The 22,499-nt window shown below is 37.8% G+C and overlaps 1 non-coding gene across 1 annotated transcript; it reads left to right on the forward strand.

Moving 5' to 3' along the window:
• The first annotated feature begins 19,396 nt into the window (after positions 1-19,396).
• On the forward strand, positions 19,397-19,588 carry LOC126925966 (U2 spliceosomal RNA). Its single transcript, XR_007714201.1, has one exon. It is a non-coding gene; the product is annotated as a U2 spliceosomal RNA (small nuclear RNA).
• The last annotated feature ends 2,911 nt before the right edge of the window (positions 19,589-22,499 follow it).

Consider the following 22,499-nt stretch of genomic DNA (forward strand, 5'->3'; position numbering starts at 1 on the left):
TCGGAACTTTGGGAAGACCCCTAGTACTGTAATTTAGATTTCACCATAGCCGAATTAAGAAACTGTTGTCATTCGATTCGACTGTACTTATTTGAGATTTATGATAGTGAGCTCGGGCTCCAGGCGACAACCAGTCGCCGAACGTAGTCGCGGTCAAGGGATGAACGTTTTGTCTAACAAAGGCATGAAGTAACTCTATAGCTCTCCTTAAAAGAAATACTTAGGACGGGGCACGACGGTAAGCATTTCAACGATTTCTGTCCCGTGACTCGCCACACGCAGACTCTATTCTTTGAGTAAGATGATTACCAGATGTCGACGCGTCTCCACAGTACATGTTCAGCTAGCCCGAGGACCCGCTATAAATCTTAAGATTTGTTTAACTAAAGTCCTTCAAACCGACAAACAGTCCTCGTTCCAACTACAAGAAAATAGGAGAAATCTATTTTTCTCACAAACGACGCTTCCTCTTCTCGAACTCTCTCTTAAGGGCGGCTAGCACCCTTCCCTAACCACCAACATGGAAATTGACCAATTAACAGTAACGCCAATTTCCCTCACTTTCCGAACGAAGGCTTTTCTCCACAAATCCGATGATTTCGTGCCCTTAGGCACACCCATCATAGTTTTCCTCGACAGCGTTACCGTGATGGAGAACCACTCTCCCGTACGATCTCAAAGACGATTCAAGTAACTCTCAGATACGTAGTGATTGCCCCATGCATTAACATTGAGTACAACTTAGACGCTGAAGAAAAGTAGAGTTCATCATCCCCTTGACCGCGGATTCGTTAGTGAGCCTAGGATCATTGTCATTAGCTTATCGAGTATCTAATTATCGCGATTACTTGTCCAATTCCATCATAGTCATATTTGCTCTAGTAAATATCTCCTCTATTGCATAATGATCACGTCTAGCGCCAATAGGGATTCGTTTCACGCCCTTAACTCTAACTCAAATCTTAACGCCAACCCGACATATATATAGTATATATAGTATATATATTAGTATATATGTATAATTAGTACATATTAAAGCTACTCATAAGCTTATATTTTTCATATTTCTACATTATATATTACAAATATAGAAATTCGTTTGCTTTCTATATTTCCTCCCTTAAATAGTTCCATATAATATTTAATCTTTTGTACCCTTGCTTCCTTGAAACACTAAAATTTATACTGCAAATCAATAATTGTACGTATTTACGTCAATATTAAATTATAAAGCTCAGACCCAAATTTACGTCATATTAATCCTTAAAAGCTATCATCATAGGAAATCAATCCAAAATATATTTTTAATTTTTTTTATTTCAGACTCAATAAAGTTAAATGAATGCAATTAAATGTTTTATTGTTAAAAATAGAAAAATTATTGATTCCGGTTATTAATAACTTTATGATGATATTACGAGACGATAGTATTAAAACAAATTTCGTATGGGATGAAATTTTGTCCATGATAGCCTGAGTTTTAATATACAAGCTATGTCACACTAACTCCGTTACAAGGCGATATCTCTGCTCCTTTTAATGATTAATGCAATTGACGCAAAAATGTCAAGGAAAAATTGTTTGATTTGAAATGGTCAATATTATGGTAAACAAAAAGTTTTTCTCATGGTTATGTTTTTCAAGATTTCAAATTATCGATAGTTTTTTAAATGGGATCATATACTATTTAATACACTAATCGCTACAGCTCTAGATTCTCTATAAAAAAATTGTTAAATTGCTTATATCGAAAAACTATTAAAAAGTACAAATGTTTTAACTTTTATTTTGTAAAACTTATCGTATGAAGGAAGAGGAAAGACATAAGGCATTACTTTTGTATTTGTTTTTCTTGTCTTTGTGGTCGAAATATGCAAAATACATGCAGAAGAATTTATTTGTTGTAATGTAAACTATATATAACTATATGTTGCAACTGATTATTTTTAAATTATCGGTTATAAAATTGTGCTTCTTATCGATTAAACTTAATATGTTTTTTTTGTAATAACACTATATTACAAAATTACATTATTTTTTTATAATACAACTTAAAATTTATGCATGATTTGAAAAAAATAAAATATTTATATGAGTTATAAAATGTTTATGCGTGTGTTAATGTTGAAAAAAATGACGTCCACGATCACCCGGTGTATTTTCTATACAGGTTAATTCATAAATACCTGCTAATACTAATATGTAGATACACATTAATAAGTAAAAGATGTCATATGAAGAAATTGTTGGAAGTACTCTCGTCATTTCCTTTTTGCAATAAAAATATTCCTTCACAGAACTTTCACAAACCAATCGTGAGGGTCACCATGAGATGGATCTATAAGGTTTTTCTTTGTGGGATCATTTAAAATATATTGTGTGTTCAACGTGAGTAAACAATGTATAAGACCTGTGAGAAAAAATATGAAATAAACTTGAACCTATTCGAAGAATATCTTATACATTCGAGCAAGTACTAAGCTCAATGTTATACCGGCATATTCAGGCACGAGGCGAACTCATCAAACATTTTCTTTAAACATGTATAACTCGAAAAGTATAATATTTGAGTCATGTACATATTTGTAAGACGTTTTCTCATCTACCAAATATGCACATATGCAAATTTTATGGACATAAGCGAAACATATGCGATATACAAAATATGCAAAATAAAAATTATACTTTTAAAATCTCCTGCAGACAGAAAAATTTCTGTCCATATCACATAACCGTACCTATAAATTCTATAAAAATATATATTTACATAATAATCCACTGTTAAGTTATAAGAAAACATGACATAGACTATTTTGTTCGAAAACATTTGATTTCGATTAAGACATTTTTCCTATTTGTGATTACGTAATTATCTATCTCATTGTCTAATTTTTTTTGTGTTCAGTTAAATCATTCCAATTAATGTTTCGATTGACACCACACGAGTATTAGTAGGAGGTCAACACACTCGTCCATCAATTTAAGTAGAGTATCCGTTTCACGTGGATTCATTTTACACGAATGAAAATCGCAAAAATAAAATCAGTCAGCATAAAAGAAAAAATATTGCAACTGTGGGAGATGGTATATATGTTGGCCGTGATAGTAGTAGTTGCCGGTTGTAGATGTCGCTGCTGCTGGGATACTGCTAATTATTCTACTTTGATGCGTGGAAGAAAAACAGGATCACGGGCGCCGGGAATCGAACCCGGGTCCCGAACGTTCGAGAAACCTAGAGCGCTACTGTGTTTTTTTTTATTTTTGTTTATTAATTCCAGGTTTTTTACATATTTTTTTACATGATTTTTTTTCCAGAATAAACGCTGAATTCTAATTGTAGGGTGGTACAGGCAAATGTACCGATACGCGACGGTACGACATAGCCATGCATTATTACATTTTTTTTTTTCTTAAGATTATTATTGTGCCTTAAATTTAAGCCGCTGTTGCTCTGTGCTTATGTGCGATGTTTTAGTTTATGTCCTGAAAGCCTGGACGCAAAAACAGGACAGTTCGCTAGCCTATTAGGGGGGGGGGATGGGAGGGGATGGACTGGGAGGGGATGGACTGGGAGGGGAGGGGAGGGGTGGTCTATGGGATTAGTATAATATTTGTTTATCTATTTACATATTTACATATTTACACTTTTATTCGGTGAGCGTTGCCGTTCTGTGGCTCTTTATCTTGTTGTTTTTGTTATGCGTTCCATATCCACCAATATTTTTTTGTGTTTTTTCTGTGTTTGTCTTCTGTATCCTTTTGGGGGAGGGCCATGTTGTATCTCCATCTAGTGTCTGCAGTACGGCCTTCTAGGTTTTCCTTGTATTGTATTGTATTGTATAGATTTCATTCCTATTTTCCTTTGCATATGGTAAGTTATAGGGATGTTGTTTTGGTCTTGGAGGTAGTTTCTTTCGTCTAGGTATAGAAAGGCTTCGGGGGGGGATGTAGCCTGTTAACAGAGTGTTTTTGAAGTATGCGTCGTTTGGGTATAAGCAGCCGAAGATTAGGCTGTTTTCTTTGATCTGTGCGGCTTGCGCGAAGTGGTTTCTTGTTAGTTTTAGGATGTGACAGTCGATGCGGTGGATGTTGGCTAAGTCGTATATTTTTTTGTTTTTTACGTATTTTCTGTATCCGCTGTGTTCTGATCTGTAAATGCTCAGGCAAGCTCTGATGCATTTTCTTTCGAATATGCGAATTTTTTCCATTAATGAAGCTGGTATGTTGTACCATATTGGACAGCCGTAGGTTATAACAGGTCTTATTAGCGTTTAGTAGCACATGATTTTTACTTTGCTATTGAGATGTCTGGAGTAAAACAGTCTTTTTGTATTGCAGAATGCTTTGCTGGCTTTGGAGAGTTGGATTTCGATGTATTGCTTGTAGTTTAGTTTTTCATCTGTATTTACTCCTAGGTATTTTAAGCAATTTTTGTGTGGTATGAGGTCCTCTTCGTTTGCTTTTTCTTTTAGGTGGAATTCTTTACAGTATTCCCTTTCTATTGGACCGATTTTACTTGTCTTGGGCCTAAATAGTATGGTTTCACTTTTACTTCCATTGATTTTTAGTTTCCATGTGTAGTAATAATCGCTGATTTTATTAAAGAGTTCTTGCAGTTCTGTTCTTATCGTTTTGGTTTTGCGGCCTGTTACGTAGATGATTAGGTCATCCGCGAAGCGTTTATGTGTGGATGTGTTGAGGTTAAAGAGGTTTAGTAAGTCGTTATTGTAGATGCTGAAGAGTAGCGGGGAATTTACTGTTCCTTGTTGCAGGCCGTTCTCTATGGAGAATTCTTTGCTTGATGTGTACGAGCCGTCGGTCATTAAGAATGTTTTGTTTGTTATCATTGTTGAAGTGGTCACCACTTCTAGGAAAACTCCACATCTGGTCTTTTTAGCTTTCTCAAGCGCTGAAGCCATCGGCAGCACATAGACAAAAGAATAGCAGGGAGGCAGACCATAAACTGTAGACAGGCGACGTTGGCTTCGGGGTTTTCAGTCATAAAGTAACACTGCTAGCGTGCGGATCTGGACCAGCTCAAATTATATTCCTGTATTTCATTATTAAGTCAAATATATACTTTGTATCTTACACTTTATCCACGCGTTTTTCTCTCTTTATGTACCGAATAACCTCAACAATCATGTCCCAGACTATTTTAATTAGGTATTCAGGGAAGTTCTTTTTAATCATTTTATAAATGAGCCCTGGGATCCAGACTGTGTCGAAGGCTTTTTCGAGGTCTATTAGGCAGGCGGCTACTCGTTGATTTGCGTTAAATGCCCAGCAGATATCCGACGTAAGTTTGTTTATTGCGTGGATTGTGGAGTGTTTGTGGTGGAAGCCGAATTGATTTTCCGGGATTACCTTATTTTTTGAGCAGAAGGCTGCTAGGGGATTGTTTATGATCATTTCGTATACTTTGCTTATGTTGGGTAGGAGGCTTATAGGTCGTAGGTTTGCAGGTGATGAACCGTCTTTATTTTTTTTGTAATGGCTATGAGTTTGACTTTTTTCCATTCTTTGGGGAAGTTCGTGTTGTTTAGTGCGTTATTAAACAGTACTGTGTAGTACCATTTTATTTTGTTTGGTAAGCGTTTGAGCGAGATATTTGGGATGCCATCGAAGCCGGCGGATTTTTTGTTGTTTAGCGTGGAGAAGATTGTACTTAGTTGATTGAAGTTTGTAAAGTAGTTTATTTCTGGGTCAGGCTGTTTGGGGTCGTCCGATGTGTTTTCGTTTGAGAATGTGCAGACTGTTTTGTTTAGCGCTATGTCTTGTTCTATTTTATTTTTTAGTTTGTTTGTTTCGGCGATGATAATTCTGTTTAATTGTTCTCGGCCCATGTGTACGTTTTGTGTGTGAGTTTTGGCAAAGTGGGTGCCGATAATGTCTAGTTTTTCCGTTGTTTTTGATATTATGAAGTTGCCCTTTGTCTTTGTTGGTGTTGTGTATCTCGATGCCTGCTTCTTGGACGAGGGAGGCTTTTTCTGGTTGCAGTTTGAGGGGCGGAATGGAATTTTGTTCCTTTGGTCTGAAAATTTGATTTATATGCGGGAACATGCTAGCAGAGTCTTTTTTGGAGATATTTTTTATTTTGTTTGTCCAGTACTGATTTATAGAGTTTGCGAATTCTTGTTTTAGTTGTGATTTTATTTCGTGTAGCAGGTACTTTAGGAATTCTATGTCTTCTCTTTTGTCGTAAGAGTAGTTGTGTCTTAGGTTGTTTAATTTAGATAGTATGTAGCTTTTATCTCGTTGTAGTTTTTTTATTTTATAGTTTACATATGGCTCGCAGGAGTCTTTTTTTTAACGTCGGTACGGATTCTTGTAGGTCGATTTGTATATGTTTTTCTATTTCGTCTATGAACGAGTCGATTTGTCTACTTCACTACTGTGTCCATTGTTTAGTTAGTGTCGAGTAGCGGTATTTGTTGTCGAGTGCCGCTACACAACTAAAAACTAGTCCATATAAGTTTCACAAATACATATGACGACTTGACCGTGAACCTTCGAGCAGGACGGGCCTCTCAGCCCAAAAGGAATACCAGGCGTAGGTCCTAGCAGTGAGCGCGTCAATCCATACAGTATACAGTTAGAGAAAAAAAATGTGTAAAACAGTGTAAAAACAGTGCTAGTATTACCCCCACTACAAACAAAATAAAAATTGAAAAGGAAGAGAATGAAATTGAAATCAAGGAGGCGGAACCTGTCATAAGCCCAACAAAACAAGGAGTTAAAAGGAAGATTAAAAAGCAAAAGACAACCAAAGACAGTAGCAGCAGCATAAGACCTGCCGCACAAAAGCCGCGGAAATTCAACCCGCCACCAAACCTGGTAAGCAGGAATAAAAAGTATAACAGCCAAGAAAGTATAAACGAAGAAGAAAACGATACACAAGAAGCGTACTGCGAAAAAAACGAAAACATGAAGCAAAAACGAAGCCCCCAGTCAACGGCAATACCAACAAAAAATAGATTTGAAGTCCTACAAGCATAAGAACCCAACTTGCAAAACCAATAGTAACGAAAATAACGGAAACTCAAAACACGATTGTTGAAAGCATAAAAAAAACAAATGAAATATTAAGAAAAAAAGCAAACAGACAACCTACGTCCCTGGCCACATTACCAGAAACCAGAAACCAGAAACAAGAGCAAAGACGTACGGACAATCACCTCCCCCGCCGCACCAATGAAAAAAGCAACATCACAAGCGCAGCCCATACAAACAGACAAACACAAAAGCCCATCACCACCGACAACGCCACTGAAAGGACAGACACATAAGGGCCTACCCACCAGCCAGCCCGCTGAAGACCACGCGGACGCCCCCGCATCGGCAAAAGGAGCCAGGCGCCCCCCCCCCAATCAACATAACCCTTCAGAACCCGAAAGACACGATCGCCCTCATGGAAAATTCTCTCAAAATCAAGAATTTCCACATCAAAAGAATCTATACATGTAAGCACGTTCTATACCTACAGAGCTTAAAAGACTACTTCAAAGCAAAAGAAATACTGACCGCAGCCAACACAACATATTACACGTATACACCTAAATCGCAAAAACCCCACACTTACTTACTAAATTGGCTAGGTAATAGCTTCACAGAAACAGAAATACTGGAAGACCTAAAAGCCGTAAAAATAGAAGAAGGTCAATTTACAAAAGTGTCACGATTCACGACAAGAAAACCAAGGGAGAACAATATATTGCTCCCAATCTACATAATTCAAGTATCCCCTGATAGCAATAGTGGGAAACTGATAAAAATAAACCGGCTGAACTACCTCAAACTATCGTGGGAAAAAATAAAAAAGAACGACATTACTCAATGCTACAAATGTCACCGAATAGGCCACACAGCGCAAAACTGTAACCTAAATTACCGCTGTGTAAAACGCAATGAGTGGCACGGACCAGGCGAGTGTAAGATAAAAAAAGAAGACGCAGTATGCAAAGAAAAAATCTACTGCGTAAATTGCAAAAACTTCGGGCATCCCGCATTATACAAAGGATGCCCAAAACTCGCTGAACTACGTAAAAAGCTCAACGAAAAAATCATCAAAGCAAAAACAACAAAAACCGAACGGATCGCCCAAATAAGCCGTAAATACGTCCCCGAGCTAAAGTTCGCGGACGTAGTAAAACAAGGAACAAGCGTAAGCCAGGCAATCGAGAAACCTCCACAATTAACAAATATAGCTCCGCGCGTAAATCAAAACCCCAACCCAACGGTAAACATACCCCAACTAAGCATAATAAACGTCATTGAAGACTTCAAAAAAATCATACTAAAAGCACTAAACAATCAACAAACACAACTAAATGAGATGAAAAAAAGCATTAAAAACGCATGAAGAAAGAATCGACTCCAACTTCAGCATCATCGAAAATATAGACGACGAATAGTCAAAACCCACTCATCCACCAATTACAGCAAAAAGAAAATCAGATAAAAGTTAAACATCTGATAATAATTTCAATTAATACCAATTCTCTAATTTCAAACCAAAAAAGATACATCATGACCTCACTCATTCCTTCCCAAATAGACTAACGATCTGTCCTGTTTTTGCGACCAGGCTTTTGTCACGTAAAATAAAAAGCAGGAGGCTCGAACGCAAAGAAAAAATTAAGATAACAAAAAAAACGAGAGAATTTATTTCTGAATTTACACTGACTGCGATTTTGTTCTGAGCTCTAGCCGTGACTTTCCAAGACTGCAGCTCTTACAATTTGACTTTCGGTAACATCTGTTTCTTCTTTGTTTGTCATCCCTTAATATCCCCACTACCCTGTAGGCGTACGTGACCGTTGTCACACTTCTAGGACGTTCGGTGGAAGGACCGTTAGGATACAGATGACTCATTAGGCACTTCGGCGATATACATTGTCGCCAAGGCCGCCACATCTCTATCTCCATCATCGGTCCATCGGATTTGAAGTATGCCGGTCGTGACATACCCCCCAGTTTAGATTGATCTTGGTCCTCTAAGATCGTAGTAGAATTGGTTGGATTTGTTTATAAATCGTAATTCCTATCCTGTGAATTTAAGACAACTAACCAAGGGTATTGTTACTAGTGCTAGGGTCAGCATTATCCTGGAAAAAGTACGTTTTCAATCGGTTACCATGTATCTTTTTCTTAATATTGTCGATAGATATAATGTAGTAAGGAGTTTTCACATCATTGATTCTATAGGGTCCTAACCATTCAATGTCCAACTTATCTCTTTTATGGTCATTGTGAATTAAAACAAAGTCTCCTTTCCTAAACACGGTCTGAGTTTTAACAATCTTTCTTTCTTGGTCTCGCTTGTAGCGTTGCTTATTTTGAATAAGTGTTTTGTGAGCTGTTTCCCAATATTTATTTAACTGTTTTTGCCAAAGTGAGTACATATCGTCATAGGTAAATGTGGGGAATTTGGATATTGCGGAAGGTAGGTTCGCTTTTCGCCCAAAAGTCAATTCGAAGGGGGAGAATCCTGTTCCTTCGTGTTTTGCAGTGTTGTATCCTAAACAAATGAAATTAAGTACTTCGTCCCATTCTTTGTCATTGTCGTGTAACGCAGTACGAATTAAATCTTTAACCGAGGCATGTGTTCTTTCGAGGGATCCGTTACTCTGTGGGTGAAATGAAGTTGTTTTGACGTGTTTAATTTTAAAGGCCTCTTCAAATTTCGTCATTAAATCGCTAACAAAATTTTGTCCTTGATCTGTCAGAATCGTCTTTGGTGCCGAAAATATGTAAATATAGTGCTCAATGAGCGCGTTAATTATAGATTCAGTTCGTTGCGTTTTAAGGGGAACAAGGATCAGATATTTCGTAAGTTCGTCGTGAATTGAAAGTATATATTGATTTCCGCGTTTGGTTTTCGTCATCGGTCCTATGATGTCCATAGCGATTTTGTCGTTAGGGTGAAGTGGTGTGTCTGAGATCTGTGGGGACTCTTTGGGTCTGATACGTGTTAGTTTCTCCTTTTGACATGTGTCGCATGTCTTCACGAAGTTTTCTACTCTTTCAAAAAGGCCGGGGATTTTGAACTTATCCTTAATCCGTTGATACGTTTTCTGTATCCCTAAATGTCCTACGGTGTCGTTATGGTTTTCCTTTATTGCTTGTAGTATTTCGCTTTCGTCTAGTTTTAAGATGGGGTTGGGCGCATAAGTAATTTCCTTGTATGTGTCGTTGAAATATATTAGCATGAGTTTAATCTGTGTTTTCTCTAATTCAGTGAAATCGTTATTTCCTATGCCGATTTTTGTTGTATTTTTAAGAATTTTGTAAAGTTTTCTGATCCAAAGTGTCTCGTCGTATTCTCCTAAATCGTTTCGAGTTAATTGGTAAAATGTTTGATCATTCGGTTTAATTTCTAAGAGTTTCGGGTTTTCGTTGTTGTTTTTCCATTCGTTGAATGAATTAGTGTGGTCAATTAATAGGTCGAGATTAACTATTTCGTTGCGAGTTACCGCGTGAACCCTAGATAAGGCGTCTGCAGCTGTATTATCCTTACCCTTTGTGTATTCGATTTCATAGTTGTATTCTTCGAGTCTAAGTCTCCAACGAATCAGTCGACTAGAGGGGTCTTTGCAATTGTGTAGCCACTTAAGGGCTTGGTGGTCGGTTCGAATAATGAAGCGTCGTCCTAACAAGTATTGCCTAAGTCTTTTCACGGCCCATACGATGGCCAAGAGTTCCTTTTCTGTCGTGGTATAGTTTCGTTCGGGTGGGTTTAGTGTCCTTGAAATGTAACAGCAAGGATGACCGTCTTGTGACAGTATTGCTCCTAGTCCTTCGTTACTTGCGTCGGTGGTTAGGGTAAAGGTTTTGTTAAAGTCCGGATAAGCTAGTATTGGGGAATTACAAAGTTTGTCCTTTAAAGTATCAAAGCTAGTCTGGTGTTTGTCAGTCCAATGGAATGGTGTGTCCTTTTTTGTTAAGTCTGTAAGGCTTTTCGCGATTTTAGAAAAATTCCGAATAAATTTGCGGTAATAACCTGCTAAACCTAAGAATGATTTAACGTCCGTGGCATTGCGGGGTAATCGAAAGTTTTTTACAGCGTCTAATTTCTTGGAGTTTGGTTTAACTCCTTCGGCTGAAACTACGTGACCTAAGTATTCTAGTTCCGGTTTTACGAATTCGCACTTATCCGGTTGCAATTTAAGTCCTAATTCTCTGAGTCTCTGAAATACTATCGCGAGGTTTTCATTATGTTCTTGAATCGTTTTTCCGAATATCACTATGTTGTCCAAATAAACAAGGCAATATTTTCCTACAAGTCCAGTTAAGGCTCTGTCCATTAATCTTTGAAAAGTAGCGGGTGCGTTTTTAAGACCGAATGGCATTCGATTGAACTGAAAGTGGCCTTGCGGTGTCGAAAAAGCGGTATATTTTTTGGATTTCTCGTTCATTGAAATTTGATGAAATCCTGAGGATAAATCAAGCGCCGAAAAGAATTTCGCGTTTCCTAGTTGTGTCAAAATGTCGTCTATGTCAGGTAAAGGATAAGCGTCTTGTTCCGTGAGTTCATTTAGTTTCCTAAAATCAATGACTATCCTCCATTTCTGTTTTCCTGAGGCGTCTAATTTTTTCGGAACTACCCATACCGGAGAGTTATAAGGGGAATCTGATTCTTCTATAATATTTTTCTTTAACATGTCTCCTATTTGTCGCGAAATTTCGTCTCGATGACATTCCGGTGGTCTATACGATCGTGTGTTAATGATTTTATCTTTGGTTAATGAAATTGTGTGCTGGGTTAAATTAGTACAGGGCAAAAGGTCGGTTTCTAAATTAAAGATGTCAACGTAGTGGAGAATAATCTTTTCTATGGATTCGCGGATTGGCTTTTCAATGTGATCTGTTCTCACTAGGCTTTTTAGTTTTGATACGTTGGAAACATCATGGGAATTTTGAATATTATTAGAAATTTCAATGTTTTGCTCACCAGTGTTGATAAAACATACTTTAGTTGGTTTGCCTTCCAGATAGATTGTTTGAACTCTGTTTTCTCCAGGAGTTAATTGTATTGGTTTCTGAAATAAAATGGTTTTGTCATTTAGTCGGATTCTGTCATTGGATATTGAATAGTTATACTTCTCTAAACATGGTAGCCCAATGATTCCGTCTTCGATGATTGGGAAGTTGTCCGGTACTATGTGAAAGATGTGGTCTTGTCCAAAAATTCGTTTCGTTACGTATTCGTTCGTTTCGTATTTGTCTCGTCCCATAGAAAATTTTTGTCTAGGCCCTATTTGTATCGCGTTGACAGTTTTGTTACGTTTCACTAGGTTTATCCCTGCTCCTGTGTCGACCAGAAATACTCGCTCTGTGGTTCGGGTTGACAAAGGTATTGTGAGTAATCTTCCTGTGGTGATGTTGACTCGTATGTTTCGCGCGGTTCGTCTATACTCTGGTTCGATGTTACTTCTCGTGTTTCGTCCCTTTCTTGGACTGCTTGAATTCTTGCGGGTGGTCGGTCGTATTGGCTCGGTTGTAGAAAATTTTGGCATTTGTTGGCCATGTGTCCCAGCTTTCCGCATTTGAAACACTTCATTTGCGCGCGTTCAGCGGGTGGCCTATTCTCTACTCGATCAAATGTGGTAGGTTTCTGAGCTACTAGTGCGTTAGGCGATCTAGATAGTGTATTAGATCGTCTTACCTGCATTGATTGATTGTTGAGGCGATTACTAGCGGAAGGCAAGCGACTACTTGACCAATTGGCTTGCCGTTCTTCTCGTGAATAGCGTTCTAAGTCGGCTGCTTTCTTTTCAGCTTCTTCAAGATTCACGGGTTCAATGATTAATAATGTTCGGCCTATGTCGCACCTGAGTCCCTTTAGGTACACACGGACAATCTTCTTTGTAGTTTCTTCGATCATTAGCTTGCGTAGAAGTGGTTGTGGGTACTCGTTGGTTACTGCGTACAGTAAACGGTTGAGTATTCTTCTGAACCGAATATTAAAACTCTGCACTGATTCTTCTCGTCCCTGTCTCAACTCTTTTAATTGTTCCCGATATTCTTCCGAAGTCACTTGAGCTGCCACATTGTTCCTCAGTGCGTTGTACAGATCACTGTAGCACTCAATGGGGATGTTGCGGATACTTTGAGCTGCTTTTCCTACTATTTTTTCTACCTTTATTGCTTTTAGCAATAAATCTTGCTCCATGCAACGATCTTTCATACTGCTCACTTCTTTGATAAATTCTTCCACACCTACATCATCGTCTCCGTTGAGCATTGGAATACAACGTATTGCATCCTTAACTCGCAGAGTGGAAAGAGCGGGTGGAAAATAGCCTCTTTCTTCAACCTCGGGTTGTTCGGTGTCGATGTGCGCAGGTGGGATGCCTGGAATCGTTAACCCGGTCGGTTCGCGTGCCCTAACCGTACTCCCGGTGCGATTAATCGCCGTCGATTTACTTTCGTTGCTTTCGGTAATGATGGAACCAGAATCATCGGTCGCAAGGGATCCGAACCCAGTCCGTAGCTCTGCGACGGTTCTCCCAAGACTTCCGAATTCTGTTACCCAGTATCTATTTGTTTCGTCACTTTGCATAGACAAACGTAATATATCCTCTTGTAAACGGGCAATACTCTCTTGCTGTTTTTGAATGCTATCCGATATTGTTCGCAACGTTGGATCCGTTGAGGTAGAAGTTTGAGATTCGTTTGTCTTAGACATCTTCCTGCTTTCGGGCGAAGATGAGTCTTGGCTACTGAAGCTAGATTTTCTTTCACGGTAACGTACGAAGGAATCCAGTTTACCTTCCTTTGTCACTTCACTCGGTTCGTGATAGTTACTTCGTTGTTGCGGATGACCGTAGTCCCAAATAATTCTATCTTCCGTAGATGATGAATGTCTTTTGGTTTCCGAACAAACACTTTTCACTATCCTGGCAGGATCGCCAAAAATGTCACGTAAAATAAAAAGCAGGAGGCTCGAACGAAAAGAAAAAATTAAGATAACAAAAAAAACGAGAGAATTTATTTCTGAATTTACACTGACTGCGATTTTGTTCTGAGCTCCAGCCGTGACTTTCCAAGACTGAAGCTCTTACAATTTGACTTTCGGTAACATCTGTTTCTTCTTTGTTTGTCATCCCTTAATATCCCCACTACCCTGTAGGCGTACGTGACCGTTGTCACACTTCTAGGACGTTCGGTGGAAGGACCGTTAGGATACAGATGACTCATTAGGCACTTCGGCGATATACATTGTTGCCAAGGCCGCCACATCTCTATCTCCATCATCGGTCCATCGGATTTGAAGTATGCCGGTCGTGACACTTTCAGGACAGAAATGGAAATATTTTACATAAGCACAGCGCAACAGCGGCTTAAATTTAAGTTACAAAAGTAATCAAAAAAAAAAAAAAAAAAAAAAAAAAAAAATATTGCATGGCTATGTCGTACCGTCGCGTATCGGTACTTTTACCTGAACCATCCTACAACCAGAATTCAGCGTTTATTCTGAAAAACACAAATATGTAATCTGTAATCTGGTAATAATAAACAAATAAAAAAAACAAATACATATGGCCGCGTAAATTAAGATAGCGCATAAAAACTACCGCGACACATACATCACATACATAAATTAATATATATGTTGAGTTATCATTAGGGTTAGGAGCGTGTAACGAATATTCACTCGAATTAGCCATCGTTGTTATACAATAGAGATAATCCACGGTCAGCGGGGTATCAAATGTGCTTCCTTCCAAAGTTTAAGCCGTACTTGACTTACTTGTCCACAGTACAAGTGTTATGCCACGAGGCTTGCCACAGGCTGTATTTTCTAACCGTCGCTCGCGGCCCTACAATGTCGCAGGCAGATCGTTTTATCTGACCGCCGGATCATATACAATGTATCGACGAGCGCATAGCTGTCGTCAAGCAGCGAGTTCTGGAAACGTCGAATTTTGTCCGTTACGTTTTTCACGCAAGAACAGACATACGTGATCATAGGCGCGAACGGTGGCGTGACCTAAGTAGAGTGGGGGTCGTCTTAAACATGAGACAAAGGAATCATCTAAAGCCAGTCAGTTCCTTGTGACACGTCGAACGTTACACATTGAATCGAATCTAACACATAACGTCTGTCTCAAGCTGCGAAGTGCGATAGATCTCGTTATAAGCAAACCGCTAAACAAACCTTGACTGTTATCTTTTTCGTTTTTAATTGTTGATCTTTGACTGAACTTGTTGTTTCGTTATTTTCATTAAACTTTTATCAACCAACCCAGTATAGTTGTTCATATACACTCAAACCTAACCACCTCTATTCTCGTAATAGAAATAGGGGATCAATCAGTTCGTGGCGTCGATTGTTTAATCGTAACGAGAATTTACGACTCTCGTTGACGCGTTATCTAGCGATCGCGTCTCTCCGCGAATCGTTGAAACAACAAGTATTACTCAACTAACTCTTTATTGAAACGTAGAGAATTCACTGATTGCTGTGTAACTCGCTGATGAGATCGTAGGTTTTTGTTTTATTTTATTTGGTAGACTTTTTGCAGTCCATTCTCATTGAGAATTCGAAGTAAATTATTTTTGTGTGATACTGTAACTTGGATTAAAAAAGTTTATAGTATGTTTGATTCTATTTGAATCTGATGCTTAAATCTAAAGGGTATTGTCTTTTTAGTCCGCAGATCTGATCCATCGTGTGAAGTAATTGGGTAACTAATGGGTTTTGGTGGTTGTTAACTGGGGGTTTGGTGGTTGTATTATATCTGACTAAATCCTTGTTGGGAATTGTTATATTGCTAATGGTGACCTGAGTTTGTTTTCGCAGCGTGAAGATTACATGTGTGGATTTGTTTTCATTAATTCTGAAGCCCCATTTATGAAACCACTTTTCCACAGAGTCGAGACACCGCTGGAGAGTAGATGAAGCAATTATCGGGTCTGCGTGGGAAGCTAATAGCGCTGTGTCGTCAACAAATGTTGCCATAGTTACCTCTGTTGATATTGGTAAATCGGCAGTGTAGATGGAGAACAGCAGGAGTCCGAGAACGCTGCCTTGGGGTATGTCAGCTTCTATTGGAAATGTTGCGGTTATGGCGTCTAAGTATTTAACCATGAATTGTCTATTGGTTAGGTAGGACTTTAGGATGGAGTAGCAGGTGTGTGGTAGGATTTTCTTTATTTTGAGCAAAAGTCCTTCGTGCCACACTTTGTCGAACGCCGCCTTTTATGGGAAGTTCTTTGATTGCTTTATTGCATATTAGGGCATCCCCCGGTGCTTTCCTGGGATTTAGGCGACTTATTAATTCTATAATTTCTACGGAAGTGAAGGATTCAATAGGAGAAGTCATTTGGAAGGGAGAGTGCAGGTATTCAGTAATATTCGCGGCAATTTTGGAGGAATGGGGTTTAAATACGTTAGATAAGTGTTTAGCAAACAGGTTAGCTTTTTCTATAGGGCTACGCGCCTATCCACCTTGTGGACGGCGGATTGGAGAGATTATTTGCGGGGGCGCGTGAGTTTCCTGGAAGCCTTTCGTAGTGAGTAGTTGGAGTCAGCTGTGGGGGACAAATAGGCGAGATATTTTGGAAAACAGTAATTTTTATATTTTTTTATGATTTGGGTTAACTTCCTAGTTGCATTGTTTAGTTTGCGTTTGTCATCCCATGTTCTATGGGTTTGCTATACTCTTCCTAGTCTACGCTTTTCTGCAATTTTTTTAAATATGTACTGGGTATATTCATGGTTGCTGATAGAAGTCTTAGTAGGTGTGGGGGAGCGGATAGCGTTTATTATGCTCGTGTGTAAGCATTAAGTGGCTGTTTCGGTATCTTCATTTATTTTTAGGGAAATTAAGGCTGATGTTGAATGATTAAAGAAGATTAAAGAGCTGCCAATTGGTGAGTTGGTTTGAATAAAGCCACTAGGAGGATTCTCGATAATTGTTGAACTGACTGTTGCTATAACAGGGGATAGTCAGAAGAGAGTTCCGCCGAGGAGTTGATTTGGATATATCTAGGCGAGATATTTTTGGTTATGAAGAAGTCAAGTAAATCTGGAATTTTGTTAGTGTCAGTGGGCCAGTATGTGGGTTCATATGTGGTGAGGTAGTTGAGATTGTTGGTGATTATGCTTTTCAAGAGGTTTTTGCCTCTTACTGTGACAAGTCCGCTGCCCCATTGGATATGTTTGGCATTATAGTCTCCTCCAGCTTTGAATCTATTGCCCAGAGCATCAAAGATGTTATCAAAGTCTTCTTTAGAAATGGAGTGTCAGGAGGAAAATATATTGCTGAAGTGGTGATTGTACCATGGGAATCTTCTATCGCTACATTTGTAGCTTGGAGGTAGTCCTTCTGGAACGATGGAAGCTTATAATGCTTAATGCTGGTTTCGATAATAATTCCGGTACAGCCGTGGGCCTCTCCACTGGGATGTTGGGTGTCGTAGAAGTTATAACCATTTATTTTCAGGTAATTTTTGTCGGTGAAGTGAGTTTCAGTTATGAGTATTACGTCGATTTGCTGTTGTTTTAAGAAGATTTCCAGTTCGTATTTGTGCTGAGCTAGACCGTTGGCATTCCAAAGAGCTATGCGTATTGGTTTTATTTTGCGTCGTGACGTATTAATTTATCCATGATGAGTGTTTATAATGTTAATAAGTTATTAATTTGTTCTGATTGTTCCTCGATTAATCTTTCGAGTCTAGAGAATTTATCCGTGTTTTGTGAACTGGGAACACTATTTCGAAAATGGTCACTATGGATTTGCGGATTGTTTTGATTTTTTTGAACTATCTGTGCATAAGAGGTTGGAGAAGTAGTGAATTTTTGTGGACTAAGTACTTGATTGGTTAGATCCTTAACTCTGGGTTTGGGGTACTTATTTTTATACAAGGTTTTGTACGATGTGCAACCTTTATAGTTCGCAGGATGTTTTCCTTAACAAAAGATGCACTTCGCTTGAGTTTTTGAAGATTTAGTGCATTGATCTGTAGGATGAATACCTGCACATTTAACGCAGCGGCGATTGTTATAAAACCTTTATATTACCGTTAACTTTATAAAAGGTGGTTCAATTTTTACTACAGAATTCATTAAACGATTGATATTATAGGTTTCTTTGTTATTTGACTTTTGCTTTAAATCGATGAAGAATAGGAATAGCGAGTTTTTTGTGATTCTATGTGTTATGTTGCTGATGTTATTTACTTTATGACCAAGTTTAAGGAGTTCGAACTTCAGTTCGTCTAAGTTAGCCGAGTGGTGGATGTTGCGTAGTACCACTCGAAAAGGTCATTCTTGTTTAAATTGCTAGGTGTGGAAGTTTGCGTTCAGGGTTTTTAGTAACTTTATTAGTATTTTATAGGAGTCTGGATTGGCTGGCAGGATTTTAACGTGATTATTTTTAATTTTTAGTATGTAATCCTCTTTGTTAATATCTTTCTCAGTGGACTTTATCATTGTTTGAATGTCAATAACATCATCAATGAAGATTGGTGCGGGAGGAGGATTTTGTGTATGTTAATTTGTTGACGCTTCAACTACGTCCATAGAATCGTCTGTAGATTCTAATATTGCGAATCTGATATAAGTGGTTACACGCCTTGTTAACGATTCGTTCTGGCTAGCGTTTGCTTTTATTTTAATTGTTTCTAGCTTGCATTTTTTTATTTTGTTAGTATCGTTTGAAAGGAGGGATATGTAGTATCGTGAGGAAAAAACCTGGTTAGAAATTAACCAAAACAATGTCGTCTGTCCTTCGGCTGTTAGTTTACATAGGAGAAAAACCTATTGACTAAAGTCACCTAGTCCTTGCGGCACGAAAACAGGACCGGATTAGGAAAAGGACAAAATAACGTTGATCGAGAAGTGAGAACGTTTTATCGAGAGGTCAGGGATAGTCGAGAAGCCGAAGAGTAGAGTTGTAGAGTTGAGAGAGTCAGTGAGTGATAGAGTTATTAGTGATGAGTTATAGAGTTGCGAGAGTGATTTGAGTAGAATAAGATTTTTGCGTTTAGTTCAAGTTGAACATTTATCGTTCTCTGTCCAATTAAGCTCTGTTATTTTTATTTATCTTAAATAAACAGTATTAAGAGAATTTTACAAATCTAAATTATCCTAATCCTATCCTTTTCCGATACTACACTATCAAATGTCCAAATTAGACAAATTGTGAATTTCAATGAATAAATATAAAAAAAAAGATCGACGTTGTTCATAGTGTATAAGGAGACGGAAAATCACGCTTCGCGGACGAAATAGACTGTACGCCGAAAGTCGCTAAAAGTCAGTAGAACGCGATCAGGCTAGAGTATTTGAAGATACCACCGCTAAGTGGTTTCTTCAAGGTGCCGTTTCTCGCTGGAAAATTTAGGAGATAGAGATGTTATATTCGTAGACAAAGTTAAAATTGTTATCGCTTCTCGGCCTTATGGCTAAGATCAAAGTGTAGTATCTGTTCTTATCAGCTTAATATCTGATACACTTCCCATTGGGAAGTCAGAATATTAAACTGATTTTTGGGATCTGATGGAGGATGAGAGCTTCCTCCACCTTTGTCGTGGGTCAATCTAGCTTTGCAGTGCCGCTAGAATTGGCTCGATAATACATTTATAAACATATAACAGACGGCTTTTTTAAATTTATTATTAACATTATTTTGAGATTGATGATAAATAAATACTCTATCACTGTGGCTTTATTGGACCTTAAATATTGCTTAGTATAAGTTGTACTTAATTAAGTGAGTAAGAAGTAAATAATTGCAATCAAGTGTATTAATATTTTGTGCAAATATTTTGTTTTTATGCAAAATATATTTGTTACTTTTTACATGTTACGTGATACATTTTATGATGTATTGTAGTTTTAATATCTTTATTTGCTTCAATATAAAAGAACGATGTACAGTTGAAAACTACTACAGTGTTCAAATAAAAGTACTACGGTATAATGATTTAACCCTTTCTCTGCGAACATCGCCTTTAGACGCTCAGCCACATAATATATTTCTCTGTGCATCGTGCCGTCCTTGCGACCGATCTCCCACTGTTACACCCACTGTTTCTGTGCGCTTCGTAGCGAAAGGATTAATCATACTAAAGATAGTCCCCATTCAGCCACCAATATCTAACATTTAATTTATGAAAATTAGAAAAATCATTGAGTCAGGTTGGACATGGCTTAGGTCAGCCCAATAATGATCACCTAGAGTATAGATATGATTTTACCATAAATAGATCTGTAATGATAATAAATGATAAGTATAAAGGACTCATCCTGGATTGAACCAAAGGAATCCATATAAACGAAAGCTTGACAAGGTAAACATCCAGTCCGTCTTGATAACTCGAAATATTACTCATTCTGAAAACTAAGGTAGGGAATGAGGGAATTAAAGAGAACATTTCTTATGGAGTTCCAGTACTTACGGGCCAATCTCAGCATAAACAAATCTATTTTCAACATTGCTGCAGAATTATAAAGCATAGTTATATATTACTCATATACTTCCTAATCCAAGATGTGAATCTACGGTAAAGGCCCAAGGGGAATACGGCAAAGATCACACGGGGAATGCATAGAAAATAACAAGCCGAATTAAAATCTTATAACAAAGGAGTTCCACTTTTGTATTAGGATTTTTTATATAATAATATACCTTATTAACTAAGAAAGCTCTATTAGATTTTCCTAGTTGCATCTTAATGCGATCACCAATCGCAGCGTTGAACCTGAAGGTAATATTAACTTCTAGGTATTTAAAATAGCTCTTATGGAATATCGACATCTTAGCAATAAAAGTGAGATCATAAAGTTTAAATTTGTGGGAGTACTCAGTGATGTCATAATTGCGTTTATGTCATTTAGGTATGCACGATCTAAATAATACTGTTTCAGACTTGTCAACGTTAGTCCTAAGCTTCCAATTTGCAAAATATATTTGAACTTTGTTAAACAAGTCTTTTAGCCTTTTGTTAATAAGTGTAAATAATTGATAATAATTGTTGATAAAATAAAATTGTTAATAACAAAATTGTTAATAAAAAATTGTTAATAATTGAGGGTTTCTCATGACTAATGTATATAACAAACCCGTCTGCGAATGCGATCGTTTTTATCCGGATAATTATTAAAGTCAAACAAATTCAATACATCATTAAAGTAAGAAGAGAATAGTATAAGTGAACTTTGCATTTTTTTTCTTTACAAGTACTTTACAATCAATTCTCGCATTGAGAATTTTGAGTAAGTTTTTCTGGCGTGGCACAGTGATATGGCTAATTATTTATAATAAGTTAATAAACTTATTAAGGTAAGTATAATTTATAAATAATAATCTCATAAATAAGTAAATATTACTTATTAGAAATATCTAGTTGAATCTAGTGCTTAGATCTAACGGATAGTGTTTTCTTAGTCTGCGGATCTGGTCCGACGTATTAAATAATTTAGTAATTAGGGGGTTTCGATGTTTGTTGACTCTTTTGATATATCTATTATTACATTTTGTTATTTCTTCTTTGACTGTGAGTATCTTGAGGTCACGATGTATTGCTTCGTTGGTAACATACCAGGGTACATTTATTAGGGATCTTAGTGTTTTCGATCGAAAGCGTTGCAGTATTTCAATGTTGGAATTACTTGCTGTTCCCTGTAGTTGGATTCCGTAGGTCCAGACAGGTTTTATTATGGTTTTATAGAGTGTAATTTTGTTCTGCGTGCTTAGGTTGGAACATCGGCCAGTGAGCCAGTAGAATTTTTTAAGTTTATCCTTGAGTTGCTTCGATTTGTCTATGATGTGTTGTTTTCATGTTAATCTCCTGTTGACACGGGAAAGTTGTCTTTTTTCACGTTCCACTAGCAACTTTATCTCGAGGGCGGTTAGCATCCTTCCTCACCCACCATCATAGCAAATACCCAATTCAGAACGAAGCCTATTTCCCCCACTCTTCTAACCAAAATTGGCATCAACAAATCCGATGGTCCCGTGCGCTAGACACACTCATCCTTGGCTTTCCTCCGCCATAGTATCGTCACCGAACTTCACTGATTTTCCATTTTTCAAACAGTCAACATCCTTTTGTCCGGGTTTACACCCTCAGATCAGTCACTTACTTAACTCATACATATGCACCCACGTAACTATCTTCTTTACAAAATTTTGGAATAAACTGTGATTTGTAACTTGTTATATCAGTGTCATATTCAATTTAACTACCTCTATTCTCCTAGTCGAAATCGGGGATCGATCATTTCGTGGCGTCGATTATCTAATCGTAACGGGAATTTACGACTCCCGTCGAAGTGCTCCCTCGCGATTGTCTCTCTCCGCGAGTGGTCGAAACACACTTGAATAATCTAACAGAGTCTGTTACGTCACGTGAAATGGTCCGTGCGACATCCTTCATTACCATTATACAGACCCTTAACATTAGGTTTATACCTATCTCTACGGGACACGTTAAATTGACGGGTAAACGAAAATACGCATTTTTCATTAAAAAATCGATTTATT

The sequence above is a fragment of the Bombus affinis genome, chromosome 16 (assembly GCF_024516045.1).
Source record: "Bombus affinis isolate iyBomAffi1 chromosome 16, iyBomAffi1.2, whole genome shotgun sequence".
Lineage (NCBI taxonomy): Eukaryota > Metazoa > Arthropoda > Insecta > Hymenoptera > Apidae > Bombus > Bombus affinis.